The following is an 18,715-nucleotide window of genomic DNA, read 5'->3' as shown; positions in this document are numbered from 1 at the left end:
CAGCAAATTCCACTCCCGTCTATCTCTTCCCAATCCTCGGAAAAGTGATGGAAGGGCTCACCAACAGGGCTATCGAGCAGCACCTGCTCAGCAATAACCTGCTCAGCGACACCCAGTTTGGGATCCCCCAGGGTCACTCAGCTCCTGACCTCATTTTGTTTGTGCCTGTGTGAGAGAGAGAGAGAGAGAGAAAGTCTGTGTGAGTGTGTGAATGTGAGAGTGAGAGACAGTGTGTGTAAGCGCGTGAGAGAGGAAGCCTTTATGTGTGTGTGTGAGAGTTGTATATGTCTGTGTGTGTGTGTGTGTGTGTGTGTGTGTGGGTGGAGTGTGTGTGTCTGAGAAAGTGAGTGTGTGGGTGTTTGTGTCTGCGAGAGACAGAGTGTGTGTGTGTGTATGATTGTGTGAGCATGTATGTGTGTGACAGAGAGAGAGGGAGAATTTGTATGTGTGTGAGAGTGTGTTTGTGTGTGAGAGAGAATGTGTGTGAGAGAGAGAGTGTGTGTGTGTGAGGGAGAGACTGTGTGTGTGAGAGAGAGAGAGAAAGTGCGTGTATATGAGGGAGAGTGTGTGAGTGTGTGTGTGTGAGGGAGTGTGTGTGTGTGTGAGAGAGAGAGAGTGAGTGTGTCAGCATGCATGTGTGTGACAGAGAGAGGGAGAATTTGTATGTGTGTGAGAGAGTATGTTTGAGTGTGTGTGTGTGAGAGAGAGTGTGTGTGTGCATGTGAGAGAGTGAGTGTATGTGTGAGAGAGAGAGAGAATGTGTGTGTGTGTGAGAGAGAGAGAGAGAGAGGGAGATTTTGTGTGTGTGAGAGAGTGTGTTTGTCTGTGTGAGAGAGAGTGAGTGTGAGTGCATGTCGGTGTGTGTGTGAGAGAGAGAGAGAATTTGTTTGTGCATGAGAGAGAGTCTTATTTTTGTGAGAGAGTGTGTTTGTGTGTGAGTGAGACAGAAAGAGTGAGAGTGTGTGTGATAGAGAGTGTGTGTTTGTGTGCGCATGTGAGAGAGTGTGTGTGTGAAAGAGAGAAAGGGTGTGCGTGTGTGTGTGTGAGTGTGTGTGTGAGAGACTGAGAGTGTGTATGATAGAGAGTGTGTGTTTGTCTGTTCATGTGAGAGAGAATGTGTTAATGTGCGTGAGAGATAGAGAGGGAGTGAGAATTTGTGTGTGTGAGAGAAACTGAGAGTGTGAGTGTGTGTGTGAAAGAGAGAGACAATTTGTGTATGTGTGTGAGAGAGATTGTGTGTGTGTGTGTGTGAGAGAGAGTGTGTGTGTGAGAGAGTGTGTGAGAGAGAGAGAGACAGACTCTATATGAGGGATTGTTGTTTAGTGTGAATGCAAGGGAGCTGCAGAAATGCGGAATTGTATTTTGTGTCTGCACAAGGGCAAGGTGACTAACTGTGCAGAGTGAGAAAGAGATCAGGAATCACCATCCTGTCAGGATGGCCGAGTGGTCTAAGGCGCCAGACTTAAGGAGTGTTAGTCCTTTCTCTGCATCTGGCCTTGTGAATTCTGGTCCCTTTCTAGGGGCGTGGGTTCAAATCCCACTCCTGACATTTCTCCCATTTTCCCCAAACAAACCTTCCCACACCCACACACTCCCCCCAAATTTCACATCTTCTTGGAGAGGAGTCACTCCCCCTTCCCAAACATGGAAGAGTCCAACCCCTCGGTTTCAAAGATAAGGCTCAGGCATTTACAACAATCTTCAGACGCAAGTGCCCACTGGATCATCTTCCTCAGTCTCCTCCTGTGCTCCCCACCATCACACACACCATTCTTCAAACAATTACATTCACTCCGTCTCACATCAAGAGACACTGGACACTACAAAGGCTATGGGCCCTGCCAAGATTCTGGCACTGCTCCTGAACGCTGCTGCTCCACAACATGCCCTTCCTCGAGCCAAGTTCTCCCAGGACAGTGACAACACTGGGATCTACCTGGCCATCTGCCAAATTATCCAGGTATGTCCTGCACATAAAAAGCAGGACAAATCCAAATCAGCCAATTCCACTCCCGTCTATCTCTTCCCAATCCTCGGAAAAGTGATGGAAGGGCTCACCAACAGGGCTATCGAGCAGCACCTGCTCAGCAATAACCTGCTCAGCGACACCCAGTTTGGGATCCCCCAGGGTCACTCAGCTCCTGACCTCATTTTGTTTGTGCCTGTGTGAGAGAGAGAGAGAGAGAGAGAAAGTCTGTGTGAGTGTGTGAATGTGAGAGTGAGAGACAGTGTGTGTAAGCGCGTGAGAGAGGAAGCCTTTATGTGTGTGTGTGAGAGTTGTATATGTCTGTGTGTGTGTGTGTGTGTGTGTGTGTGTGTGTGAGAAAGTGAGTGTGTGGGTGTTTGTGTCTGCGAGAGACAGAGAGTGTGTGTGTGTATGAGTGTGTGAGCATGTATGTGTGTGACAGAGAGAGAGGGAGAATTTGTATGTGTGTGAGAGTGTGTTTGTGTGTGAGAGAGAATGTGTGTGAGAGAGAGTGTGTGTGTGTGTGAGGGAGAGACTGTGTGTGTGAGAGAGAGAGAGAAAGTGTGTGTATATGAGGGAGAGTGTGTGAGTGTGTGTGTGTGAGGGAGTGTGTGTGTGTGTGAGAGAGAGAGAGTGAGTGTGTCAGCATGCATGTGTGTGACAGAGAGAGGGAGAATTTGTATGTGTGTGAGAGAGTATGTTTGAGTGTGTGTGTGTGAGAGAGAGTGTGTGTGTGCATGTGAGAGAGTGAGTGTATGTGTGAGAGAGAGAGAGAATGTGTGTGTGTGTGAGAGAGAGAGAGAGAGAGGGAGATTTTGTGTGTGTGAGAGAGTGTGTTTGTCTGTGTGAGAGAGAGTGAGTGTGAGTGCATGTCGGTGTGTGTGTGAAAGAGAGAGAGAGAATTTGTTTGTGCGTGAGAGAGAGTCTTATTTTTGTGAGAGAGTGTGTTTGTGTGTGAGTGAGACAGAAAGAGTGAGAGTGTGTGTGATAGAGAGTGTGTGTTTGTGTGCGCATGTGAGAGAGTGTGTGTGTGAAAGAGAGAAAGGGTGTGCGTGTGTGTGTGTGAGTGTGTGTGTGAGAGAGTGAGAGTGTGTATGATAGAGAGTGTGTGTTTGTCGGTTCATGTGAGAGAGAATGTGTTAATGTGCGTGAGAGATAGCGAGGGAGTGAGAATTTGTGTGTGTGAGAGAAACTGAGAGTGTGAGTGTGTGTGTGAAAGAGAGAGACAATTTGTGTATGTGTGTGAGAGAGATTGTGTGTGTGTGTGTGTGTGTGAGAGAGAGTGTGTGTGAGAGAGAGTGTGTGAGAGAGAGAGAGACAGACTCTATATGAGGGATTGTTGTTTAGTGTGAATGCAAGGGAGCTGCAGAAATGCGGAATTGTATTTTGTGTCTGCACAAGGGCAAGGTGACTAACTGTGCAGAGTGAGAAAGAGATCAGGAATCGCCATCCTGTCAGGATGGCCGAGTGGTCTAAGGCGCCCGACTTAAGGAGTGTTAGTCCTTTCTCTGCATCTGGCCTTGTGAATTCTGGTCCCTTTCTAGGGGAGTGGGTTCAAATCCCACTCCTGACATTTCTCCCATTTTACCCAAACAAACCTTCCCACACCCACACACTCCCCCTAAATTTCACATCTTCTTGGAGAGGAGTCACTCCCCCTTCCCAAACATGGAAGAGTCCAACCCCTCGGTTTCAAAGATAAGGCTCAGGCATTTACAACAATCTTCAGACGCAAGTGCCCACTGGATCATCTTCCTCAGTCTCCTCCTGTGCTCCCCACCATCACACACACCATTCTTCAAACAATTACATTCACTCCGTCTCACATCAAGAGACACTGGACACTACAAAGGCTATGGGCCCTGCCAAGATTCTGGCACTGCTCCTGAACGCTGCTGCTCCACAACATGCCCTTCCTCGAGCCAAGTTCTCCCAGGACAGTGACAACACTGGGATCTACCTGGCCATCTGCCAAATTATCCAGGTATGTCCTGCACATAAAAAGCAGGACAAATCCAAATCAGCCAATTCCACTCCCGTCTATCTCTTCCCAATCCTCGGAAAAGTGATGGAAGGGCTCACCAACAGGGCTATCGAGCAGCACCTGCTCAGCAATAACCTGCTCAGCGACACCCAGTTTGGGATCCCCCAGGGTCACTCAGCTCCTGACCTCATTTTGTTTGTGCCTGTGTGAGAGAGAGAGAGAGAGAGAGAGAAAATCTGTGTGAGTGTGTGAATGTGAGAGTGAGAGACAGTGTGTGTAAGCGCGTGAGAGAGGAAGCCTTTATGTGTGTGTGTGAGAGTTGTATATGTCTGTGTGTGTGTGTGTGTGTGTGTGTGTGTGTGTGTGTGTGTGTGTGTGTGTGTGTGTGTGTGTGTGTGTGTCTGAGAAAGTGAGTGTGTGGGTGTTTGTGTCTGCGAGAGACAGAGAGTGTGTGTGTGTATGATTGTGTGAGCATGTATGTGTGTGACAGAGAGAGAGGGAGAATTTGTATGTGTGTGAGAGTGTGTTTGTGTGTGAGAGAGAATGTGTGTGAGAGAGAGAGTGTGTGTGTGTGAGGGAGAGACTGTGTGTGTGAGAGAGTGAGCGAAAGTGTGTGTATATGTGGGAGAGTGTGTGAGTGTGTGTGTGTGAGGGGGTGTGTGTGTGTGTGTGTGAGAGAGAGTGAGTGTGTCAGCATGCATGTGTGTGACAGAGAGAGGGAGAATTTGTATGTGTGTGAGAGAGTATGTTTGAGTGTGTGTGTGTGAGAGAGAGTGTGTGTGTGCATGTGAGAGAGTGAGTGTATGTGTGAGAGAGAGAGAGAATGTGTGTGTGTGTGAGAGAGAGAGAGAGAGAGGGAGATTTTGTGTGTGTGAGAGAGGGTGTTTGTCTGTGTGAGAGAGAGTGAGTGTGAGTGCATGTCGGTGTGTGTGTGAAAGAGAGAGAGAGAATTTGTTTGTGCGTGAGAGAGAGTCTTATTTTTGTGAGAGAGTGTGTTTGTGTGTGAGTGAGACAGAAAGAGTGAGAGTGTGTGTGATAGAGAGTGTGTGTTTGTGTGCGCATGTGAGAGAGTGTGTGTGTGAAAGAGAGAAAGGGTGTGCGTGTGTGTGTGTGAGTGTGTGTGTGAGAGACTGAGAGTGTGTATGATAGAGAGTGTGTGTTTGTTCATGTGAGAGAGAATGTGTTAATGTGTGTGAGAGATAGAGAGGGAGTGAGAATTTGTGTGTGTGAGAGAAACTGAGAGTGTGAGTGTGTGTGTGAAAGAGAGAGACAATTTGTGTATGTGTGTGAGAGAGATTGTGTGTGTGTGTGTGTGTGTGAGAGAGAGAGTGTGTGAGAGAGAGAGAGACAGACTCTATATGAGGGATTGTTGTTGAGTGTGAATGCAAGGGAGCTGCAGAAATGCGGAATTGTATTTTGTGTCTGCACAAGGGCAAGGTGACTAACTGTGCAGAGTGAGAAAGAGATCAGAAGTCACCATCCTGTCAGGATGGCCGAGTGGTCTAAGGTGCCAGACTTAAGGAGTGTTAGTCCTTGCTCTGCATCTGGCCTTCTGAATTCTGGTCCCTTTCTAGGGGCGTGGGTTCAAATCCCACTCCTGACATTTCTCCCATTTTCCCCAAACAAACCTTCCCACACCCACACACTCCCCCCAAATTTCACATCTTCTTGGAGAGGAGTCACTCCCCCTTCCCAAACATGGAAGAGTCCAACCCCTCGGTTTCAAAGATAAGGCTCAGGCATTTACAACAATCTTCAGACGCAAGTGCCCACTGGATCATCTTCCTCAGTCTCCTCCTGTGCTCCCCACCATCACGCACACCATTCTTCAAACAATTACATTCACTCCGTCTCACATCAAAAGACACTGGACACTGCAAAGGCTATGGGCCCTGCCAAGATTCTGGCACTGCTCCTGAACGCTGCTGCTCCACAACATGCCCTTCCTCGAGCCAAGTTCTCCCAGGACAGTGACAACACTGGGATCTACCTGGCCATCTGCCAAATTATCCAGGTATTTCCTGCACATAAAAAGCAGGACAAATCCAAATCAGCAAATTCCACTCCCGTCTATCTCTTCCCAATCCTCGGAAAAGTGATGGAAGGGCTCACCAACAGGGCTATCGAGCAGCACCTGCTCAGCAATAACCTGCTCAGCGACACCCAGTTTGGGATCCCCCAGGGTCACTCAGCTCCTGACCTCATTTTGTTTGTGCCCGTGTGAGAGAGAGAGAGAGAGAGAAAGTCTGTGTGATTGTGTGAATGTGAGAGTGAGAGACAGTGTGTGTAAGCGCGTGAGAGAGGAAGCCATTATGTGTGTGTGTGAGAGTTATATATGTCTGTGTGTGTGTGTGTGTGTGTGTGTGTGTGTGTGTGTGTGGAGTGTGTGTGTCTGAGAAAGTGAGTGTGTGGGTGTTTGTGTCTGCGAGAGACAGAGTGTGTGTGTGTGTATGATTGTGTGAGCATGTATGTGTGTGACAGAGAGAGAGGGAGAATTTGTATGTGTGTGAGAGTGTGTTTGTGTGTGAGAGAGAATGTGTGTGAGAGAGAGAGTGTGTGTGTGTGAGGGAGAGACTGTGTGTGTGAGAGAGAGAGCGAAAGTGTGTGTATATGAGGGAGAGTGTGTGTGTGTGTGAGGGAGTGTGTGTGTGTGTGTGTGTGAGAGAGAGAGTGAGTGTGTCAGCGTGCATGTGTGTGACAGAGAGAGGGAGAATTTGTATGTGTGTGAGAGAGTATGTTTGAGTGTGTGTGTGAGAGAGAGAGTGTGTGTGTGCATGTGAGAGAGTGAGTGTATGTGTGAGAGAGAGAGAGAATGTGTGTGTGTGTGAGAGAGAGAGAGAGAGAGGGAGATTTTGTGTGTGTGAGAGAGGGTGTTTGTCTGTGTGAGAGAGAGTGAGTGTGAGTGCATGTCGGTGTGTGTGTGAAAGAGAGAGAGAGAATTTGTTTGTGCGTGAGAGAGAGTCTTATTTTTGTGAGAGAGTGTGGTTGTGTGTGAGTGAGACAGAAAGAGTGAGAGTGTGTGTGATAGAGAGTGTGTGTTTGTGTGCGCATGTGAGAGAGTGTGTGTGTGAAAGAGAGAAAGGGTGTGCGTGTGTGTGTGTGAGTGTGTGTGTGAGAGACTGAGAGTGTGTATGATAGAGAGTGTGTGTTTGTCTGTTCATGTGAGAGAGAATGTGTTAATGTGCGTGAGAGATAGAGAGGGAGTGAGAATTTGTGTGTGTGAGAGAAACTGAGAGTGTGAGTGTGTGTGTGAAAGAGAGAGACAATTTGTGTATGTGTGTGAGAGAGATTGTGTGTGTGTGTGTGTGTGTGTGAGAGAGAGTGTGTGAGAGAGAGAGAGAGACAGACTCTATATGAGGGATTGTTGTTGAGTGTGAATGCAAGGGAGCTGCAGAAATGCGGAATTGTATTTTGTGTCTGCACAAGGGCAAGGTGACTAACTGTGCAGAGTGAGAAAGAGATCAGAAGTCACCATCCTGTCAGGATGGCCGAGTGGTCTAAGGCGCCAGACTTAAGGAGTGTTAGTCCTTGCTTTGCATCTGGCCTTGTGAATTCTGGTCCCTTTCTAGGGGCGTGGGTTCAAATCCCACTCCTGACATTTCTCCCATTTTCCCCAAACAAACCTTCCCACACCCACACACTCCCCCCAAATTTCACATCTTCTTGGAGAGGAGTCACTCCCCCTTCCCAAACATGGAAGAGTCCAACCCCTCGGTTTCAAAGATAAGGCTCAGGCATTTACAACAATCTTCAGACGCAAGTGCCCACTGGATCATCTTCCTCAGTCTCCTCCTGTGCTCCCCACCATCACGCACACCATTCTTCAAACAATTACATTCACTCCGTCTCACATCAAAAGACACTGGACACTGCAAAGGCTATGGGCCCTGCCAAGATTCTGGCACTGCTCCTGAACGCTGCTGCTCCACAACATGCCCTTCCTCGAGCCAAGTTCTCCCAGGACAGTGACAACACTGGGATCTACCTGGCCATCTGCCAAATTATCCAGGTATTTCCTGCACATAAAAAGCAGGACAAATCCAAATCAGCAAATTCCACTCCCGTCTATCTCTTCCCAATCCTCGGAAAAGTGATGGAAGGGCTCACCAACAGGGCTATCGAGCAGCACCTGCTCAGCAATAACCTGCTCAGCGACACCCAGTTTGGGATCCCCCAGGGTCACTCAGCTCCTGACCTCATTTTGTTTGTGCCCGTGTGAGAGAGAGAGAGAGAGAGAAAGTCTGTGTGATTGTGTGAATGTGAGAGTGAGAGACAGTGTGTGTAAGCGCGTGAGAGAGGAAGCCATTATGTGTGTGTGTGAGAGTTATATATGTCTGTGTGTGTGTGTGTGTGTGTGTGTGTGTGTGTGTGTGTGTGTGTGTGTGAGTGTGTGTGTCTGAGAAAGTGAGTGTGTGGGTGTTTGTGTCTGCGAGAGACAGAGTGTGTGTGTGTGTATGATTGTGTGAGCATGTATGTGTGTGACAGAGAGAGAGGGAGAATTTGTATGTGTGTGAGAGTGTGTTTGTGTGTGAGAGAGAATGTGTGTGAGAGAGAGAGTGTGTGTGTGTGAGGGAGAGACTGTGTGTGTGAGAGAGAGAGCGAAAGTGTGTGTATATGAGGGAGAGTGTGTGTGTGTGTGAGGGAGTGTGTGTGTGTGTGTGTGTGAGAGAGAGAGTGAGTGTGTCAGCGTGCATGTGTGTGACAGAGAGAGGGAGAATTTGTATGTGTGTGAGAGAGTATGTTTGAGTGTGTGTGTGAGAGAGAGTGTGTGTGTGCATGTGAGAGAGTGAGTGTATGTGTGAGAGAGAGAGAGAATGTGTGTGTGTGTGAGAGAGAGAGAGAGAGAGGGAGATTTTGTGTGTGTGAGAGAGGGTGTTTGTCTGTGTGAGAGAGAGTGAGTGTGAGTGCATGTCGGTGTGTGTGTGAAAGAGAGAGAGAGAATTTGTTTGTGCGTGAGAGAGAGTCTTATTTTTGTGAGAGAGTGTGGTTGTGTGTGAGTGAGACAGAAAGAGTGAGAGTGTGTGTGATAGAGAGTGTGTGTTTGTGTGCGCATGTGAGAGAGTGTGTGTGTGAAAGAGAGAAAGGGTGTGCGTGTGTGTGTGTGAGTGTGTGTGTGAGAGACTGAGAGTGTGTATGATAGAGAGTGTGTGTTTGTCTGTTCATGTGAGAGAGAATGTGTTAATGTGCGTGAGAGATAGAGAGGGAGTGAGAATTTGTGTGTGTGAGAGAAACTGAGAGTGTGAGTGTGTGTGTGAAAGAGAGAGACAATTTGTGTATGTGTGTGAGAGAGATTGTGTGTGTGTGTGTGTGTGTGAGAGAGAGAGTGTGTGAGAGAGAGAGAGAGACAGACTCTATATGAGGGATTGTTGTTGAGTGTGAATGCAAGGGAGCTGCAGAAATGCGGAATTGTATTTTGTGTCTGCACAAGGGCAAGGTGACTAACTGTGCAGAGTGAGAAAGAGATCAGAAGTCACCATCCTGTCAGGATGGCCGAGTGGTCTAAGGCGCCAGACTTAAGGAGTGTTAGTCCTTGCTTTGCATCTGGCCTTGTGAATTCTGGTCCCTTTCTAGGGGCGTGGGTTCAAATCCCACTCCTGACATTTCTCCCTTTTTCCCCAAACAAACCTTCCCACACCCACACACTCCCCCAAATTTCACATCTTCTTGGAGAGGAGTCACTCCCCCTTCCCAAACATGGAAGAGTCCAACCCCTCGGTTTCAAAGATAAGGCTCAGGCATTTACAACAATCTTCAGACGCAAGTGCCCACTGGATCATCTTCCTCAGTCTCCTCCTGTGCTCCCCACCATCACGCACACCATTCTTCAAACAATTACATTCACTCCGTCTCACATCAAAAGACACTGGACACTGCAAAGGCTATGGGCCCTGCCAAGATTCTGGCACTGCTCCTGAACGCTGCTGCTCCACAACATGCCCTTCCTCGAGCCAAGTTCTCCCAGGACAGTGACAACACTGGGATCTACCTGGCCATCTGCCAAATTATCCAGGTATTTCCTGCACATAAAAAGCAGGACAAATCCAAATCAGCCAATTCCACTCCCGTCTATCTCTTCCCAATCCTCGGAAAAGTGATGGAAGGGCTCACCAACAGGGCTATCGAGCAGCACCTGCTCAGCAATAACCTGTTCAGCGACACCCAGTTTGGGATCCCCCAGGGTCACTCAGCTCCTGACCTCATTTTGTTTGTGCCTGTGTGAGAGAGAGAGAGAGAGAGAGAGAGAAAGTCTGTGTGAATGTGTGAATGTGAGAGTGAGAGACAGTGTGTGTAAGCGCGTGAGAGAGGAAGCCATTATGTGTGTGTGTGAGAGTTATATATGTCTGTGTGTGTGTGTGTGTGTGTGTGTTTGTGTGTGTGTGTGTCTGAGAAAGTGAGTGTGTGGGTGTTTGTGTCTGCGAGAGACAGAGAGTGTGTGTGTGTATGATTGTGTGAGCATGTATGTGTGTGACAGAGAGAGAGGGAGAATTTGTATGTGTGTGAGAGTGTGTTTGTGTGTGAGAGAGAATGTGTGTGAGAGAGAGTGTGTGTGTGTGAGGGAGAGACTGTGTGTGTGAGAGAGTGAGCGAAAGTGTGTGTATATGAGGGAGAGTGTGTGAGTGTGTGTGTGTGAGGGAGTGTGTGTGTGTGTGTGTGAGAGAGAGAGAGTGTGTCAGCGTGCATGTGTGTGACAGAGAGAGGGAGAATTTGTATGTGTGTGAGAGAGTATGTTTGAGTGTGTGTGTGAGAGAGAGAGTGTGTGTGTGCATGTGAGAGAGTGAGTGTATGTGTGAGAGAGAGAGAGAATGTGTGTGTGTGTGTGTGAGAGAGAGAGAGAGAGAGGGAGATTTTGTGTGTGTGAGAGAGGGTGTTTGTCTGTGTGAGAGAGAGTGAGTGTGAGTGCATGTCGGTGTGTGTGTGAAAGAGAGAGAGAGAATTTGTTTGTGCGTGAGAGAGAGTCTTATTTTTGTGAGAGAGTGTGTTTGTGTGTGAGTGAGACAGAAAGAGTGAGAGTGTGTGTGATAGAGAGTGTGTGTTTGTGTGCGCATGTGAGAGAGTGTGTGTGTGAAAGAGAGAAAGGGTGTGCGTGTGTGTGTGTGAGTGTGTGTGTGAGAGACTGAGAGTGTGTATGATAGAGAGTGTGTGTTTGTCTGTTCATGTGAGAGAGAATGTGTTAATGTGTGTGAGAGATAGAGAGGGAGTGAGAATTTGTGTGTGTGAGAGAAACTGAGAGTGTGAGTGTGTGTGTGAAAGAGAGAGACAATTTGTGTATGTGTGTGAGAGAGATTGTGTGTGTGTGTGTGTGTGTGAGAGAGAGAGTGTGTGAGAGAGAGAGAGACAGACTCTATATGAGGGATTGTTGTTGAGTGTGAATGCAAGGGAGCTGCAGAAATGCGGAATTGTATTTTGTGTCTGCACAAGGGCAAGGAGACTAACTGTGCAGAGTGAGAAAGAGATCAGGAATCACCATCCTGTCAGGATGGCCGAGTGGTCTAAGGCGCCAGACTTAAGGAGTGTTAGTCCTTGCTCTGCATCTGGCCTTGTGAATTCTGGTCCCTTTCTAGGGGCGTGGGTTCAAATCCCACTCCTGACATTTCTCCCATTTTCCCCAAACAAACCTTCCCACACCCACACACTCCCCCCAAATTTCACATCTTCTTGGAGAGGAGTCACTCCCCCTTCCCAAACATGGAAGAGTCCAACCCCTCGGTTTCAAAGATAAGGCTCAGGCATTTACAACAATCTTCAGACGCAAGTGCCCACTGGATCATCTTCCTCAGTCTCCTCCTGTGCTCCCCACCATCACGCACACCATTCTTCAAACAATTACATTCACTCCGTCTCACATCAAAAGACACTGGACACTGCAAAGGCTATGGGCCCTGCCAAGATTCTGGCACTGCTCCTGAACGCTGCTGCTCCACAACATGCCCTTCCTCGAGCCAAGTTCTCCCAGGACAGTGACAACACTGGGATCTACCTGGCCATCTGCCAAATTATCCAGGTATTTCCTGCACATAAAAAGCAGGACAAATCCAAATCAGCAAATTCCACTCCCGTCTATCTCTTCCCAATCCTCGGAAAAGTGATGGAAGGGCTCACCAACAGGGCTATCGAGCAGCACCTGCTCAGCAATAACCTGCTCAGCGACACCCAGTTTGGGATCCCCCAGGGTCACTCAGCTCCTGACCTCATTTTGTTTGTGCCTGTGTGAGAGAGAGAGAGAGAGAGAAAGTCTGTGTGAGTGTGTGAATGTGAGAGTGAGAGACAGTGTGTGTAAGCGCGTGAGAGAGGAAGCCTTTATGTGTGTGTGTGAGAGTTGTATATGTCTGTGTGTGTGTGTGTGTGTGTGTGTGTGTGTCTGAGAAAGTGAGTGTGTGGGTGTTTGTGTCTGCGAGAGACAGAGAGTGTGTGGGTGTATGATTGTGTGAGCATGTATGTGTGTGACAGAGAGAGAGGGAGAATTTGTATGTGTGTGAGAGTGTGTTTGTGTGTGAGAGAGAATGTGTGTGAGAGAGAGAGTGTGTGTGTGTGAGGGAGAGACTGTGTGTGTGAGAGAGTGAGCGAAAGTGTGTGTATATGAGGGAGAGTGTGTGAGTGTGTGTGTGTGAGGGAGTGTGTGTGTGTGTGTGTGTGAGAGAGAGAGTGAGTGTGTCAGCATGCATGTGTGTGACAGAGAGAGGGAGAATTTGTATGTGTGTGAGAGAGTATGTTTGAGTGTGTGTGTGTGAGAGAGAGTGTGTGTGTGCATGTGAGAGAGTGAGTGTATGTGTGAGAGAGAGAGAGAGTGTGTGTGTGTGTGAGAGAGAGAGAGAGAGAGGGAGATTTTGTGTGTGTGAGAGAGGGTGTTTGTCTGTGTGAGAGAGAGTGAGTGTGAGTGCATGTCGGTGTGTGTGTGAAAGAGAGAGAGAGAATTTGTTTGTGCGTGAGAGAGAGTCTTATTTTTGTGAGAGAGTGTGTTTGTGTGTGAGTGAGACAGAAAGAGTGAGAGTGTGTGTGAGAGAGAGTGTGTGTTTGTGTGCGCATGTGAGAGAGTGTGTGTGTGAAAGAGAGAAAGGGTGTGCGTGTGTGTGTGTGAGTGTGTGTGTGAGAGACTGAGAGTGTGTATGATAGAGAGTGTGTGTTTGTCTGTTCATGTGAGAGAGAATGTGTTAATGTGCGTGAGAGATAGCGAGGGAGTGAGAATTTGTGTGTGTGAGAGAAACTGAGAGTGTGAGTGTGTGTGAAAGAGAGAGACAATTTGTGTATGTGTGTGAGAGAGATTGTGTGTGTGTGTGTGTGTGTGAGAGAGAGTGTGTGAGAGAGAGAGAGAAAGACTCTATATGAGGGATTGTTGTTGAGTGTGAATGCAAGGGAGCTGCAGAAATGCGGAATTGTATTTTGTGTCTGCACAAGGGCAAGGTGACTAACTGTGCAGAGTGAGAAAGAGAGTGGGCATCACCATCCTGTCAGGATGGCCGCGTGGTCTAAGGTGCCCGACTTAAGGAGTGTTAGTCCTTGCTCTGCATCTGGCCTTGTGAATTCTGGTCCCTTTCTAGGGGCGTGGGTTCAAATCCCACTCCTGACATTTCTCCCATTTTCCCCAAACAAACCTTCCCACACCCACACACTCCCCCCAAATTTCACATCTTCTTGGAGAGGAGTCACTCCCCCTTCCCAAACATGGAAGAGTCCAACCCCTCGGTTTCAAAGATAAGGCTCAGGCATTTACAACAATCTTCAGACGCAAGTGCCCACTGGATCATCTTCCTCAGTCTCCTCCTGTGCTCCCCACCATCACGCACACCATTCTTCAAACAATTACATTCACTCCGTCTCACATCAAAAGACACTGGACACTGCAAAGGCTATGGGCCCTGCCAAGATTCTGGCACTGCTCCTGAACGCTGCTGCTCCACAACATGCCCTTCCTCGAGCCAAGTTCTCCCAGGACAGTGACAACACTGGGATCTACCTGGCCATCTGCCAAATTATCCAGGTATGTCCTGCACATAAAAAGCAGGACAAATCCAAATCAGCAAATTCCACTCCCGTCTATCTCTTCCCAATCCTCGGAAAAGTGATGGAAGGGCTCACCAACAGGGCTATCGAGCAGCACCTGCTCAGCAATAACCTGCTCAGCGACACCCAGTTTGGGATCCCCCAGGGTCACTCAGCTCCTGACCTCATTTTGTTTGTGCCTGTGTGAGAGAGAGAGAGAGAGAGAAAGTCTGTGTGAGTGTGTGAATGTGAGAGTGAGAGACAGTGTGTGTAAGCGCGTGAGAGAGGAAGCCTTTATGTGTGTGTGTGAGAGTTGTATATGTCTGTGTGTGTGTGTGTGTGTGTGTGTGTGTGTGTGTGTGTCTGAGAAAGTGAGTGTGTGGGTGTTTGTGTCTGCGAGAGACAGAGAGTGTGTGGGTGTATGATTGTGTGAGCATGTATGTGTGTGACAGAGAGAGAGGGAGAATTTGTATGTGTGTGAGAGTGTGTTTGTGTGTGAGAGAGAATGTGTGTGAGAGAGAGAGTGTGTGTGTGTGAGGGAGAGACTGTGTGTGTGAGAGAGTGAGCGAAAGTGTGTGTATATGAGGGAGAGTGTGTGAGTGTGTGTGTGTGAGGGAGTGTGTGTGTGTGTGTGTGTGAGAGAGAGAGTGAGTGTGTCAGCATGCATGTGTGTGACAGAGAGAGGGAGAATTTGTATGTGTGTGAGAGAGTATGTTTGAGTGTGTGTGTGTGAGAGAGAGTGTGTGTGTGCATGTGAGAGAGTGAGTGTATGTGTGAGAGAGAGAGAGAATGTGTGTGTGTGTGAGAGAGAGAGAGAGAGAGGGAGATTTTGTGTGTGTGAGAGAGGGTGTTTGTCTGTGTGAGAGAGAGTGAGTGTGAGTGCATGTCGGTGTGTGTGTGAAAGAGAGAGAGAGAATTTGTTTGTGCGTGAGAGAGAGTCTTATTTTTGTGAGAGAGTGTGTTTGTGTGTGAGTGAGACAGAAAGAGTGAGAGTGTGTGTGATAGAGAGTGTGTGTTTGTGTGCGCATGTGAGAGAGTGTGTGTGTGAAAGAGAGAAAGGGTGTGCGTGTGTGTGTGTGAGTGTGTGTGTGAGAGACTGAGAGTGTGTATGATAGAGAGTGTGTGTTTGTCTGTTCATGTGAGAGAGAATGTGTTAATGTGCGTGAGAGATAGCGAGGGAGTGAGAATTTGTGTGTGTGAGAGAAACTGAGAGTGTGAGTGTGTGTGTGAAAGAGAGAGACAATTTGTGTATGTGTGTGAGAGAGATTGTGTGTGTGTGTGTGTGTGTGAGAGAGAGTGTGTGAGAGAGAGAGAGAAAGACTCTATATGAGGGATTGTTGTTGAGTGTGAATGCAAGGGAGCTGCAGAAATGCGGAATTGTATTTTGTGTCTGCACAAGGGCAAGGTGACTAACTGTGCAGAGTGAGAAAGAGAGTGGGCATCACCATCCTGTCAGGATGGCCGCGTGGTCTAAGGTGCCCGACTTAAGGAGTGTTAGTCCTTGCTCTGCATCTGGCCTTGTGAATTCTGGTCCCTTTCTAGGGGCGTGGGTTCAAATCCCACTCCTGACATTTCTCCCATTTTCCCCAAACAAACCTTCCCACACCCACACACTCCCCCCAAATTTCACATCTTCTTGGAGAGGAGTCACTCCCCCTTCCCAAACATGGAAGAGTCCAACCCCTCGGTTTCAAAGATAAGGCTCAGGCATTTACAACAATCTTCAGACGCAAGTGCCCACTGGATCATCTTCCTCAGTCTCCTCCTGTGCTCCCCACCATCACGCACACCATTCTTCAAACAATTACATTCACTCCGTCTCACATCAAAAGACACTGGACACTGCAAAGGCTATGGGCCCTGCCAAGATTCTGGCACTGCTCCTGAACGCTGCTGCTCCACAACATGCCCTTCCTCGAGCCAAGTTCTCCCAGGACAGTGACAACACTGGGATCTACCTGGCCATCTGCCAAATTATCCAGGTATTTCCTGCACATAAAAAGCAGGACAAATCCAAATCAGCAAATTCCACTCCCGTCTATCTCTTCCCAATCCTCGGAAAAGTGATGGAAGGGCTCACCAACAGGGCTATCGAGCAGCACCTGCTCAGCAATAACCTGCTCAGCGACACCCAGTTTGGGATCCCCCAGGGTCACTCAGCTCCTGACCTCATTTTGTTTGTGCCTGTGTGAGAGAGAGAGAGAGAGAGAAAGTCTGTGTGAGTGTGTGAATGTGAGAGTGAGAGACAGTGTGTGTAAGCGCGTGAGAGAGGAAGCCTTTATGTGTGTGTGTGAGAGTTGTATATGTCTGTGTGTGTGTGTGTGTGTGTGTGTGTGTGTGTGTGTGTCTGAGAAAGTGAGTGTGTGGGTGTTTGTGTCTGCGAGAGACAGAGAGTGTGTGGGTGTATGATTGTGTGAGCATGTATGTGTGTGACAGAGAGAGAGGGAGAATTTGTATGTGTGTGAGAGTGTGTTTGTGTGTGAGAGAGAATGTGTGTGAGAGAGAGAGTGTGTGTGTGTGAGGGAGAGACTGTGTGTGTGAGAGAGTGAGCGAAAGTGTGTGTATATGAGGGAGAGTGTGTGAGTGTGTGTGTGTGAGGGAGTGTGTGTGTGTGTGTGTGAGAGAGAGAGTGAGTGTGTCAGCATGCATGTGTGTGACAGAGAGAGGGAGAATTTGTATGTGTGTGAGAGAGTATGTTTGAGTGTGTGTGTGTGAGAGAGAGTGTGTGTGTGCATGTGAGAGAGTGAGTGTATGTGTGAGAGAGAGAGAGAATGTGTGTGTGTGTGAGAGAGAGAGAGAGAGAGGGAGATTTTGTGTGTGTGAGAGAGGGTGTTTGTCTGTGTGAGAGAGAGTGAGTGTGAGTGCATGTCGGTGTGTGTGTGAAAGAGAGAGAGAGAATTTGTTTGTGCGTGAGAGAGAGTCTTATTTTTGTGAGAGAGTGTGTTTGTGTGTGAGTGAGACAGAAAGAGTGAGAGTGTGTGTGATAGAGAGTGTGTGTTTGTGTGCGCATGTGAGAGAGTGTGTGTGTGAAAGAGAGAAAGGGTGTGCGTGTGTGTGTGTGAGTGTGTGTGTGAGAGACTGAGAGTGTGTATGATAGAGAGTGTGTGTTTGTCTGTTCATGTGAGAGAGAATGTGTTAATGTGTGTGAGAGATAGCGAGGGAGTGAGAATTTGTGTGTGTGAGAGAAACTGAGAGTGTGAGTGTGTGTGTGAAAGAGAGAGACAATTTGTGTATGTGTGTGAGAGAGATTGTGTGTGTGTGTGTGTGTGTGAGAGAGAGTGTGTGTGAGAGAGAGAGAGAAAGACTCTATATGAGGGATTGTTGTTGAGTGTGAATGCAAGGGAGCTGCAGAAATGCGGAATTGTATTTTGTGTCTGCACAAGGGCAAGGTGACTAACTGTGCAGAGTGAGAAAGAGAGTGGGCATCACCATCCTGTCAGGATGGCCGCGTGGTCTAAGGTGCCCGACTTAAGGAGTGTTAGTCCTTGCTCTGCATCTGGCCTTGTGAATTCTGGTCCCTTTCTAGGGGCGTGGGTTCAAATCCCACTCCTGACATTTCTCCCATTTTCCCCAAACAAACCTTCCCACACCCACACACTCCCCCCAAATTTCACATCTTCTTGGAGAGGAGTCACTCCCCCTTCCCAAACATGGAAGAGTCCAACCCCTCGGTTTCAAAGATAAGGCTCAGGCATTTACAACAATCTTCAGACGCAAGTGCCCACTGGATCATCTTCCTCAGTCTCCTCCTGTGCTCCCCACCATCACGCACACCATTCTTCAAACAATTACATTCACTCCGTCTCACATCAAAAGACACTGGACACTGCAAAGGCTATGGGCCCTGCCAAGATTCTGGCACTGCTCCTGAACGCTGCTGCTCCACAACATGCCCTTCCTCGAGCCAAGTTCTCCCAGGACAGTGACAACACTGGGATCTACCTGGCCATCTGCCAAATTATCCAGGTATGTCCTGCACATAAAAAGCAGGACAAATCCAAATCAGCAAATTCCACTCCCGTCTATCTCTTCCCAATCCTCGGAAAAGTGATGGAAGGGCTCACCAACAGGGCTATCGAGCAGCACCTGCTCAGCAATAACCTGCTCAGCGACACCCAGTTTGGGATCCCCCAGGGTCACTCAGCTCCTGACCTCATTTTGTTTGTGCCTGTGTGAGAGAGAGAGAGAGAGAGAAAGTCTGTGTGAGTGTGTGAATGTGAGAGTGAGAGACAGTGTGTGTAAGCGCGTGAGAGAGGAAGCCTTTATGTGTGTGTGTGAGAGTTGTATATGTCTGTGTGTGTGTGTGTGTGTGTGTGTGTGTGTGTGTGTGTCTGAGAAAGTGAGTGTGTGGGTGTTTGTGTCTGCGAGAGACAGAGAGTGTGTGGGTGTATGATTGTGTGAGCATGTATGTGTGTGACAGAGAGAGAGGGAGAATTTGTATGTGTGTGAGAGTGTGTTTGTGTGTGAGAGAGAATGTGTGTGAGAGAGAGAGTGTGTGTGTGTGAGGGAGAGACTGTGTGTGTGAGAGAGTGAGCGAAAGTGTGTGTATATGAGGGAGAGTGTGTGAGTGTGTGTGTGTGAGGGAGTGTGTGTGTGTGTGTGTGAGAGAGAGAGTGAGTGTGTCAGCATGCATGTGTGTGACAGAGAGAGGGAGAATTTGTATGTGTGTGAGAGAGTATGTTTGAGTGTGTGTGTGTGAGAGAGAGTGTGTGTGTGCATGTGAGAGAGTGAGTGTATGTGTGAGAGAGAGAGAGAATGTGTGTGTGTGTGAGAGAGAGAGAGAGAGA

The 18,715-nt window shown here is 48.3% G+C and overlaps 6 non-coding genes across 6 annotated transcripts; all 6 read left to right on the top strand.

Moving 5' to 3' along the window:
- The first annotated feature begins 1,429 nt into the window (after window positions 1–1,429).
- trnal-uaa (transfer RNA leucine (anticodon UAA)) lies at window positions 1,430–1,549 on the top strand. Its single transcript has 2 exons — window positions 1,430–1,467; window positions 1,504–1,549. It is a non-coding gene; the product is annotated as a tRNA-Leu (tRNA).
- A 1,870-nt stretch (window positions 1,550–3,419) lies between these two features.
- Window positions 3,420–3,539, top strand: trnal-uaa (transfer RNA leucine (anticodon UAA)). The gene is made up of 2 exons: window positions 3,420–3,457; window positions 3,494–3,539. It is a non-coding gene; the product is annotated as a tRNA-Leu (tRNA).
- A 1,894-nt stretch (window positions 3,540–5,433) lies between these two features.
- trnal-uaa (transfer RNA leucine (anticodon UAA)) lies at window positions 5,434–5,553 on the top strand. Its single transcript has 2 exons — window positions 5,434–5,471; window positions 5,508–5,553. It is a non-coding gene; the product is annotated as a tRNA-Leu (tRNA).
- Window positions 5,554–7,428: 1,875 nt separating this feature from the next.
- Window positions 7,429–7,548, top strand: trnal-uaa (transfer RNA leucine (anticodon UAA)). Its single transcript has 2 exons — window positions 7,429–7,466; window positions 7,503–7,548. It is a non-coding gene; the product is annotated as a tRNA-Leu (tRNA).
- Window positions 7,549–9,430: 1,882 nt separating this feature from the next.
- Window positions 9,431–9,550, top strand: trnal-uaa (transfer RNA leucine (anticodon UAA)). Its single transcript has 2 exons — window positions 9,431–9,468; window positions 9,505–9,550. It is a non-coding gene; the product is annotated as a tRNA-Leu (tRNA).
- Window positions 9,551–11,421: 1,871 nt separating this feature from the next.
- Window positions 11,422–11,541, top strand: trnal-uaa (transfer RNA leucine (anticodon UAA)). Its single transcript has 2 exons — window positions 11,422–11,459; window positions 11,496–11,541. It is a non-coding gene; the product is annotated as a tRNA-Leu (tRNA).
- Window positions 11,542–18,715: the final 7,174 nt, after the last annotated feature.

Source organism: Hemiscyllium ocellatum, unplaced genomic scaffold (genome assembly GCF_020745735.1).
Source record: "Hemiscyllium ocellatum isolate sHemOce1 unplaced genomic scaffold, sHemOce1.pat.X.cur. scaffold_2853_pat_ctg1, whole genome shotgun sequence".
Classification (NCBI taxonomy): domain Eukaryota; kingdom Metazoa; phylum Chordata; class Chondrichthyes; order Orectolobiformes; family Hemiscylliidae; genus Hemiscyllium; species Hemiscyllium ocellatum.
This window is presented reverse-complemented; position numbering and strand designations above follow the sequence as displayed.